At 37.8% G+C, this 11,856-nt stretch overlaps 1 long non-coding RNA gene across 1 annotated transcript; it reads right to left on the bottom strand.

The window, feature by feature from the left end:
* Positions 1–1,944: 1,944 nt before the first annotated feature.
* Positions 1,945–3,355, bottom strand: LOC121891888. The gene is made up of 3 exons (XR_006094209.1): positions 3,180–3,355; positions 2,154–2,179; positions 1,945–2,032 (listed from the first exon to the last, which is right to left on the bottom strand). It is a non-coding gene; the product is annotated as an uncharacterized LOC121891888 (long non-coding RNA).
* Positions 3,356–11,856: the final 8,501 nt, after the last annotated feature.

The following is an 11,856-nucleotide window of genomic DNA, read 5'->3' as shown; positions in this document are numbered from 1 at the left end:
ATTTCTGTATTTATGTGATCAGTGAAGCTTATGAGACACCAGAGATACAGAATCAAATGGACTATTTGTTCATCAGCACAGTTTTACTGAAAACTGAACAAAAACTGGAGAGATATTTATTTTCCTCTTTACAGCTTAATTAATTGATCACTTGCAGCTGTTGGTGGTGACAGTGAGGCAGCAGCAGCACAGCTGAAGTTTCACCTCCTTCCAGCTTCCCAAATGCGTAAAGCTGCTTTTCCTCCGTCACATATAATTTTACTCTGACCTCTAGAAACTTGTAACAGCATTTTTCATTAGTTTTAACTGATTGAAAAACCAAATAATCCAGAGGACTCAGTAAAATCTGAACACACAGACATAATACACACATTTTTAGATTCATCGTGACTTACACTCCCCGACGATATCATCATATGTGATGTGCATCGCGAATAAATGTCCATAAATCTGCTTAGAAATAATAATAAAAAAGTCGCTCCCCATAAGTTTTCTTCAGTATCAAGTAATCCAGTGATGTCTGTAGATTCATGGCTACAATGCAAACTGATAATAAAAAGGAAATGATAATAACTAAATCGGGATACTTTTAATGGCGCCATTTTATCAACATGTAAACAAATATAGCCTAAAAAAACGGGGCTCAAGTTGTAGCTCACAGCTAACTCGCTGAATCCATGGCAACGCTATACTTCCTGTTTATATCCCCCTAAAGCATTATGGGAAATGTTGTTTCATAACTGAGAGCATGATTATCCTTCAAATCAGTGATGTGTAAGTCTGTCTGTTGTGAATTAGAGCTATTGGCTGGTGTTTGGTACCGACTGGTATCTCTCAGAATAACTTGACAGCAAAGAGCAGCCAATAGCAGATAAACTGTTCAGTAGTAGCCTGCTTTCACCAGCAGATGGCAGCGTTATTCTATTGCTGTGATTGACTGACCTGCTGCATGTAAACTCCTTCTGCTTCCTTGTGTACATGTAGTCAGAGATGTACCTGCACAGGTGACTCAACAGTCAACAAGTCTCAACAGTATGCCTGTATGAAGACTCTGTACATATGAAATGAATGAGGTGGACAATAAATCTAATGTGTTTATTTTGTTCGATAAAGAATGAATTCTTCAATAACTAACAGTCACCAATGTTAAATCTTTGCTTTAAAAATCAAATAGCACTGAACTGTAGGAAGTAACGATGTTTTAATATGTTTTAATGCTGTTAAAAGATGCTGAAAATGAAAATAAAAACTGGCTTTACATTATGAAGGTGCCCTTTCAATGACACTGTGTACAGCTAAAGAAAGACTGAACTAAAAGTGTGTACAAGAGAGTCATTTCTGTGGTGCGTTCATGTGCTAGTGTGATAAAATGGACATTAGGGCGTTCAGGATTGCATCTTTTCAGAACAGTCAAAAGTTAAAGTTACCTTTAACTACCTTTAGAGTTTAAAAGTTAAAAAGGAAAATACAAATTTGGTCTCTTCATCAAATCAAAAGGCTGCTGTTCTTCAGCTGAGTGTCAAAACTCAGAAGACACAAGTTACTACAACACCTGAAAGCACCACAGAAAAAAACATCAGCTATCACAGAGCAGTCTTATAAGTTTTATATTATCAGCACTACTACTGCTAAATGTTTTGCATTTTTACATAAAAAACCTGAAACAACTTATGCAATGATGAAACAATGATGCTGGTTGAAACACTGACAGTCGATATGAACAGGAACATGTTCAGGGGCTGTAATCTCTTCTGCAATAATACAAGATGAAAAACTCAAAGACAGCAGACTCATTAATGCACTTACTGTAATAATGCAAATGTTTACACCAAGAGCTGAGATTGAACAAGCTGTGGAGAGAAAGTTTAGTCCTGGGTGCATCCAGCAGCTGGTGGACATTCAAAACACCTGAATAGTCAAAAGAAATACACTGAAAATCCAGAATTGGAGAACAAATAAGCTTTATTTACCACCAGCAGGCCTGAATTATATCAGTCTTTATATCTGACAACTTGGAAACAGGTGAGACAGGCTGTGGATGTCAGGAGGTGTGTGTTAATAACAGCAATAATACAATCGTTTACACAATTCATCAAAAAAACAACAAAGATGTAGTGAAACTTTGCACTAATATGAATGACACTTGATTTCACCTGCAGGCTGATTGCTGCATTATTTGCTGAAAGATATAAAGAAATATGCACTGACTCAGTATCATGTCTTTCTTACACGGGAATAACATCAACATAAAATAGACACGGCGGTCTACAACACTACAAGGCCTATTCAAATATAAAATAGACACAGCGGTTTGTCTAATCAAACACAAAGCAGACAGTCTACAACACCACAGGCAGTGACACAGACAGGTGCCGAGATGCGGAAAACATGGAGTCAAACAACACATTAATCTCACATTATGACTGATTTCTTCATAACCAACATTTCAGTTAAGAAAGAGACTAATTATGGATGTTTGTATCTTTGTTGAGGTCTGAAAAGGTGAAAACGTCCAGTATTTCCCAAGAAAAGAGCAGCGCAATTAGAGAAAAATCTGAATAAATGAACAGAAATTGCTCTTTTTTTGTATGATACTTTTTATCATCTTGTGACCTCAAACATTTATCGAGGTTAACTAAATTAAGTGTGAAACTAAGCACTAATAATAGCAGTGGTGTGGTCAGAGGACAAGTCGGACAGGTCATTATAAAGAAATAAGGTATACCGGAGGATAACATGTCATTTTATCAAAACAGAGTGTTTCATAGTGGTGTAATACAACAAACCACATTACATTCAATTAGAAAACTCTAAGATGGCATCTAGACAGCATATTTATGTTCTCATCAAAAAGAAACAATGCACATATCATACTGTAGATACATGACTCACACATATTTCTTTATGTACATTCTTTATGAGTTTTTGTTCATGTCATAAATTATCACTGCATGTATCAAATACACGACTTACTCACTCTTGTTTTCTGCAGGAATGAATTCTCACAAGCAACAAGCAGCTTCTGCACAGGCTCACTCTCAAACCACACAGTCAACAGGTGACTGAACCACTTAGAAATGCAAAACTGGTAAAAATCAACCTTATTCAAAGTCCCAGTACAAGATCCAGTTCATTATATAACTTAACCATAAGTTATGGAAGTGACATGTTTCACTCACCAAGTGTTGTCCCTGCTCAGCCTGCTGTAGTTTAGTGTAAATTAGTCCATTTGTGTCTTCCACCATCCTCCATAGAACAAAATAATCCCAACAGGTTAACCAACTTTGTACATATCACGGTCCCTTTTTAAAACTTCATCCTCCTCTCCTTCATGGTGCCACTTTGTCTTTGTCGATGTTTATGTCACGCTCAACACACAGCAAAGTGAGGTTGGATAGTCTGGCCGTTAGCCGCTGTCAGGCTAGTAGCGCTAGCAATAACGTTAGCTTGATGATCCGCTTTTCTTACTCTCTCGCTCTTTGCGTTTAATGCAGCCGATTTGTACTTTACCTCCTACCTAGATTAAAAAAAAACACACAAACATCACCTTGATCGTTAACTTGACAGTGTGCGACAACATGACGCATTCACGGACACACAGGCTGCTGGCTTTTAAAACTCCCGGCAGCCAAATAGAGTGGCAGGGGCCCGATTAAGGAGGTACTCAGGGGGTGGAATCAACGACAATACAAACATACAAGACGAGAACCTCTTGGCAGTGGTGGGGGCTCGTCTCTGATCTGCAGAAGACACGACGTGGTCTGAGTCTGACTTTTTATTATTCGCTACTATCAACACACAAACTTTATTCAAAATATTCAACTAAACAACAAAAAGTTAGCAGTTGACAGCTAGCTAGTTGTTATATCCAAAGATGATATTTCCTCTTCTGTTCTTGCTGATTAATGCTGTTACCTCTTCTTTAAAGTCCTTTCTGAAGATTATTTGAAGGTTATTTCGCAAAATGTTCCACTTTTTAGGTCCAAGTTTGAGATGTATTCAGGAGCTCATGTTGGTGCAGCTACTCTCTCTCATACAACTTTCTTTTTTCAGATGTCAGATGTCTATGAGTTGTTAACAGCTCCACCAAATAGTGATTTTTACTTCTAAACTTCTCACATGGTTTCATTTCAATAAATGTTCAAATGATAATGTCATGTTTAATCTTTATTTAATTAAATGAAACAGAACAAACACACAGAGTCTCATAGATGTGAAGCAACAAACATTCTTGCATATCAGAAATGTTATGACTCATCTCCTATATTTCACTGAACACTAAATTCTTTTGATCAGCCCAGTTTCTTTCATATAATGAAATAGACACATTAACCTGATGGCAAATACATTTTTAGACTCATTTCTTTCACTTCAAGCTTCCTGATTTCCCTCTTTAATGTTTCTTGTTCTCAAGAGTATTTATGACAATGAAAAATTACATGCTGCACTGATTCCTCTATTTGACAGATCTCACATAATCCTGAGGGATGTTTGTTTCGCACATCACACTACTAGCCTACTCAATATTATATATTCATATATAATATACGTCACAGCTAGCTAGTTGTTATATCCAAAGATGATGTTTCCTCTTCTATTCTTGCTGATTAATGCTGTTACCTCTTATTTAAAGTCCTTTCTGAAGATTATTTGAAGGTTATTTTGCAAGATGTTCCACTTTTTAGGTCCAAGTTTGAGATGTATTCATCTCTCTCTCATACAACTTTCTTTTTCAGATGTCAGATGTCTATGAGTTGTTAACAGCTCCACCAAATAGTGATTTTTCCCTCTAAACTTCTCACATGGTTTCATTTCAATAAATGTTCAAATTATTTCTGTTTACAATAGCTACACTGTGTATTGTGCTAGCTAACTCCATTCCTAAATGTTAGCAGATGATCATAATATGGAGAAAAATATATATGTTTCAACTATACACCAATAAAGCAATACAGAATTACCATCATTAGCACACAGTAATATATATGTGTATGTATATACCCTGCTGGTGAACAGTAATATACATTTAACAATGCAACTACATTTTCCTAAATAACCTACATTAGCATGATCATCACTGATAATAAAGTAACTCCATCTACAAAGTAATTAAACCATCCATCCATTAAGCTGGCAAACCCATCAGCAAGTATGCTAAATGAAACAGTGGAACAGAATAAGGTAAAATATGTGAATCAGAAGGTTGATTCAGACAGCAAAATCAACAAAATAAGTGCCGAAGCTTGCATGTATGTCCTTCACGCATACATCAGAGGTTATAGACAGTCCATATTATTGACTCTTGGTGGGGTTTCACTATCGTGATGAAAGGAAAATTCTGCTCCGCTCATCAACTACTTCAAAGTTGGGCAGGGCTGTGTGTCAGGAAGGTGAGAGAGGGAGAGAATCCTTGTGTGTAACGTCACCTTGTTAAGTGGTAAAAATGCTAGGCTTTCTTACAAATGGAATAAACTCCCTAACCCGATGGCAAATACATTTTTTAGACTAATTTCTTCCTGATTTCCCTCTTTAATGTTTATCAATCTCGAGATTATTTAGGACAGTGAAAAATTACATGCTGCACTGATTCCTCTATTTGACAGATCTCACATAATCCTGAGGGATGTTTGTTTCACACATCACACTACTAGCCTACTCACTATTATATATTGATATATAATATACGTCAATATTCTCTGATATGTACAATCCTGTAAATTAACGGTTATAGTGTCAAGTGATTCTGCAATAATCTGCAGTGTCACTCTGGTTTCAACAGATACAGATGGTCACATGTCTGACAGTAAAGAGACATTTAAAACTTATATACATTTAAAACATATATACAACTTATATACAAAGGCAGGAAAGTCTTTCTAAACAAGCCTCTGCTGGAGATGATCCACATGGACCAAAATCCAGACTGAGACTCAGGTCCAGGAGGAGGGTGGAGGAGGTGGTTGAGTGGAGGAGTCTGGGTGTGTCTGCAGAGACTGTGTAGAAGGACAGAGCAGCAGCAGAGCAGTCCACATACACTGATGATACTCTGTCAGATCCAGAGGAACACACAGGGATGATGGTGGACTTGACTTTGTGTTCTCAGATCAGTTCAGACTGCAGCACTGAGACTCATCTCCACTTCTTCTGATTCCTCTGTCAGTCACTGCTGGATGAAGCTCTCCTCCCCACTCTACCTCCCAGTAACATGGCCCAGTCAGAGTCTCTCTACACACAAGCTGCTGCTGCTGCTGCTTCAACCTCTCTGGATCATCAGGATACAGCTGATCCTCTCTCAACACGAACTCCTGGATGTTCACTCACTCTGGCAGAGATCACCCCAAGCTGATGAGAGAAGAAGAAACAACAGAGGTCATAAATCAGTGTTTAGTGAGACTCACTTCATCAGCTGTCAGTCAGTGATGCAGCACATCCAGTATAAAGACCAGCAGGGACTTCAGTCCTGTTCAGACCAGAAGTGGAGCAGCTGTGCAGCGTAGCCTGCTTCCTCTCAGCTCTCATGTTAACGTGTTGGAGTGAACACACTGAGCTCCGATCTCACACACCTGCAGAGACTTTTGGCATCAAGTCTGTTTACTCTGCAGATTTCACTGAAGTACACAGAGGAAATAAAGTGCAGAGAGTCATGAACACATCATTACTGCACAAACACTTTAGTGACACATTTACTGTTGTTACATGTGACCTGCTGTTAAAGTGAAAGCAAGAGTCTCTGTGTGTTGATCAACATCTTATCTGCTTTTGAAATATCATTTGACAAATAAAAATGGAGGCTGTCATTGAAAATATTTGGAGGAAACAAAATAAGTGATGGACAGATATAAAGATGTGATTCCTGGACTTCAGCAGAGGTTCTGGTCTGTATAAAGACCACATGGTTACTAAACGTAATGATGCTTGTGTGAAATCAGAGCCAGTGATTTGCAGGCTTCAGTCAGACTGATCTTAGAGCTCTGACAAAGATGAACTGATCAATTCTTTAGTGTTGAAATGAGAGAACAAACACTTTCAGATCAGATTTGATGGTACGACAGTTGGATGAATGAGGACCACTGTCTCTATACATCTTGTAAGGCTGTCAACTGTAATCCAGCTTTATTTCCTGCAGACATGAACAACAACAACAACAGTCGTCTTCACATCGACTCAAACACGTGATCACAACAAGCTTCTGGCTGATCTGATTGGCTGACTGTTCTCTCTCTCTCTGTCGTTGTGTCCGATCCTGAAGCCTGTCACCGTTCTCCTCTCACAGCTTCACTGAGGAAAGCAGCCACTGAGAAGGTTGGAGGTTCACCAGGAAATACTGGATCTTTGCTTTGATACTAACTGTGTTTAATACAAAACTGCTGAAACCAGCACGGACTGACTCCAACTCTCTACTGACCTCAGAGTCTCCAGTCTACAGTCTGGACTCTTCTTAAGATCAGACAGCAGCTTCTTGTTTGAAGAACTCAAGAAGTTTCCTGTCAGATCCAGCTCTCTCAGATGGGAGGGGTTGGACTTCAGAGCTGAGACCAGAGAAGCACAGCTGATCTTTGACAAACTGCATCTCCACAATCTGAATAAAGAAGAAATAATGTAGTGTTAGAAGCAGATTATTGTGTTTGAAATCATTCAATGTTTCATAATCTGTTCAGAGCTGAAGAAGGTTTAGAATGAACAAGTTTAGAAAATGGAAACTCCAAACACCTGAACCCAACAGGATGCAGGTTAAAAACTGTCAAATACAAACAGTGAAAAAGAGCTTCATTAATATTAATGACAACATGCTGCTACTTCAATAAACACACAGTGACTTAACAGTGAATTAGCCAGTGCAGCTTTTTCATCTTATATTAAATATGAAGACCAAAAAGATGCTCAGTGTGGATCAGTATAAAGTCTATGTGGTCACAGATGTTTTAATGTTATCAAAATTGATTTAAAATAAAGATCTGAATGTTTGAAAGTTTGTATCCACTCTGCTGAGGAAACTCATGGACTTCAAGTGGGACTTCATTTAAGATGGTGAGATTACTCAATCCCATTACTGGCTTCTATTTATCAAAACACCAGCTGGTCTCATTCGTCTAATTCTTTCTCCCTCTCAATCACACACACACACACACACACACACGCACACACACACAGACACACACACACACACACACACACAGTCAGAGGGCTACCAAGGCTGGACTGGGAGAACTGGTGTCTTTGACTGGGCCATAAGTCATTAACTAACTCACTCCCCTGCCATCGCCCAATACTTGGACTTCTGCACTTAACCGTGTTCCTTGTTAGAGCCTGACATACAGTTCATATTTGGACATGATGTAACATGTCTGCTGCTGTTCATTATATTTTCATTTATATTTCAACTGTTTTTGACAGACAGCATTATATTGACAAAACATCTTTTATTTATGTAATCTTCATCTTTTTATTTGTACCACTGATATGCCTTAAGGCTGGACAATATCTCCAGTATATTCAGATGTTACATGATATAGAGCCAGATATTATCTGAGAGTTTGCTTGTAATTCTGTGATGTAGCTCAGTTGTCTGTAACTGTTGCTGCTCCACAAAGCAAGGTTAGTAAGTTTACCACATGACTTTAAAAATGGTAAAACTGCTGAAATTTGCTTTGTTATCATGAACTTGAATTGTCAATCATAAATGAATCATATCCAAATAGCTCATTCAAATGTTGCTTTACAGATTCAAAACACTATCATGATGATGTCATCTTTTCACACTTATCTGCCTAACTTTCTAATCCTGCTTTGTGGAACAGTCCTCTGGTTAAAAGCTGCTTAACAGCAAATGATGCAGTTTTATTCAACTGAACTCTTCTGTTCTGGTCACCTGCTTTGGTTTTCTAAACACTGTTTCATATTTTTAAATATATTGTTAGTCAAAAAAGGTGATACTGTATAGTTGATCATGTCAATATTTCTGAGCCTAAGTGCCTTGTACTACTATTTCCATCAAAAAGCCAAAGACAGTTTGAGAGAGAACGCTCTGTTTCAGCTTTTTGTTTAACATGCAATTGTTCTGCATGTGAACTTTCCAACTTTATATTCAAATAAAAAGTCAAGTGCAATAAGAAGCTGTGTTTTTTTCTCTTCCATTGTAATTACATGATTGAAATATCAGTGATTTAGCTCTGTTCTTCATTCCTAAAGAACATTTTGTTCTGGTTTGCATTATGTGCTTGTAGCCAGCTTTGGACAGAGATTTTATGAAGAATGACAACCAGGTCTATTAAAACCTTTTTCTTAACAAAAGTGTCTTTAATTGTATGTATTGTGACTATTCCTATGTGTTTAACCTGCTAAGTCAGTATTCATTTAGGTTAAAAATATGTTTATTAAAATGTTTGTCAAAAAAATACAAACTAAATAGTTCAATCAAACAAATCTGTCAACTGTAAGATACTGTAAAAGAAAAAAAACAGTTATATTAATAAAGCAATGAAAAACCAGATCATACTGTATTTTTCATTAACAGCACGAAACCGTAAACTTTAGTAACAGTAAAAAAATGTTAATTTTACAGTAACTTAATGGCAACCCTGCTGCCAGTTGTTGAATGTTTTTACAGGAAGTTTTAACAGTGTGTGTGTAGAGGTGTGTGTGTTTCTACTGTAGCAGCCTGGTGTCATCAGGAGATTTAATGAAGGTAAACACAGTGAACGGTGGTGCGTAACGGTGGTGTGTAACGGCACTGCGCTCTGGCGCAGCACTTCTCAGAGGCTGCAGATTTATCAACATATCAGTCCTGCTGACTTCAGATGCTGCAGGGATTTAATGAAGTGAAGGAGAAGCTTTTCATACAGTAGAAACAGCTGTGGACAACAGATACTGTAACAATCACCCACATTCATTTATACATCACTGCACACTGATTTACTGACTTTCCTGCTTTAACCACATTAAACCTTATTTTCTGTGCACATGTTGGTTGGAGAGTGTTTAACTGAAATAAATGATTTATATTTGAAGCATTAATCTGTTGTTGCAGCACGTCTGCATCCAGTAGACTATTAAGTATGAAACACAGGCGCCTGATACTGTATCAGTAGCCTATGTGACGCTCACAAAAACAAAGGGATTTTATGAGGATGACGTATGACTGCAGCGTTCTACTATAGTCATACGTCATTGTTCAGTTTTAACAACGGCTGACATTTTTGATCTTTGAGCACAAAATTAAGTCATTTGTCCACAAATATTTGGTGAACATTGTGGCTAATCAACATGGTCAGAAAATGACTCAGAAAAATATGAAATGTCTCAAAAATGCCAAAATATACTGGAGGGAGGCTTTAAATAGTATTTAAATGTTTGAAAACAACATTTGAATGTGTAAATCTGAAGGAGATTTTACCTCATAAAAATCATCCTTATGTCTGCAGTTTAGTGTCACCACAACTTTCACATCATATTAATCTCAGCACACAAGTAAGAAATGGTGTCTGACCTCAGAGTCTCCAGTCTACAGTCTGGACTCTCCAGAAAATCAAACTGCAGATTCCTTTTCGAACCGTCCCAACTGTAGTTGTCACTCAGATCCAGCTCTCTCAGATGGGAGGGGTTGGACTTCAGAGCTGAGAGCAGAGAAGCACAGCTGATCTCTGACAAACTGCAGTTCTTCAATCTGAATAAAGAAGAAATCATGTAGCGTTAGAAGCAGATTACATGGGTGCAAGAGCTCCGTCTACAGACGGATTTCCATCAAAAGTGAATTATTTGTTCCATCATAATCTGTTTATTTTTACCACTAACACAAAAAAGATTTTACTCTGCCACCACATTTCTGCTTTTTTCACTTTGTAAACGATTAAACGGCCAGGGAAAGAGACGTTGGTTGTTCCAGACATCAACGCTTGTTCCAGCTTCCTGCGGTTGTTTATGCATCGATTTATACGTCTGTTTTCTCCAAAATAATCAAAGGTATGGCAGTTTTATTTAATGTGCACTTATTTCTCTGTAGGGATGGGTACCGAAACCCAGTATTAAACGAGCCCCGAGGATAAATGATTAAAGACTGTAGTATTGATAAGCTCCGATGTTACCGGTTCTTTTATCAACACTTTTTAATGTTTTGGTGTAATTTATTCTCAAAGTGCAGCCTCTCCTCCACACACACACACACACACACACACACACACACACACACACACACACACACACACAGTCAGAGGGCTACCAAGGCTGGACTGGGAGAACTGGTGTCTTTGACTGGGCCATAAGTCATTAACTAACTCACTCCCCTGCCATCGCCCAATACTTGGACTTCTGCACTTAACCGTGTTCCTTGTTAGAGCCTGACATACAGTTCATATTTGGACATGATGTAACATGTCTGCTGCTGTTCATTATATTTTCATTTATATTTCAACTGTTTTTGACAGACAGCATTATATTGACAAAACATCTTTTATTTATGTAATCTTCATCTTTTTATTTGTACCACTGATATGCCTTAAGGCTGGACAATATCTCCAGTATATTCAGATGTTACATGATATAGAGCCAGATATTATCTGAGAGTTTGCTTGTAATTCTGTGATGTAGCTCAGTTGTCTGTAACTGTTGCTGCTCCACAAAGCAAGGTTAGTAAGTTTACCACATGACTTTAAAAATGCTAAAACTGCTGAAATTTGCTTTGTTATCATGAACTTGAATTGTCAATCATAATTGAATCATATCCAAATAGCTCATTCAAATGTTGCTTTACAGATTCAAAACACTATCATGATGATGTCATCTTTTCACACTTATCTGCCTAACTTTCGAATCCTGCTTTGTGGAACAGTCCTCTGGTTAAAAGCTGCTTAACAGCAAATG

This window comes from Thunnus maccoyii, chromosome 24 (genome assembly GCF_910596095.1).
Source record: "Thunnus maccoyii chromosome 24, fThuMac1.1, whole genome shotgun sequence".
Lineage (NCBI taxonomy): Eukaryota > Metazoa > Chordata > Actinopteri > Scombriformes > Scombridae > Thunnus > Thunnus maccoyii.
The sequence above is the reverse complement of the archived record's forward strand: the minus strand, read 5'-3'. Positions and strand labels throughout refer to the sequence as shown.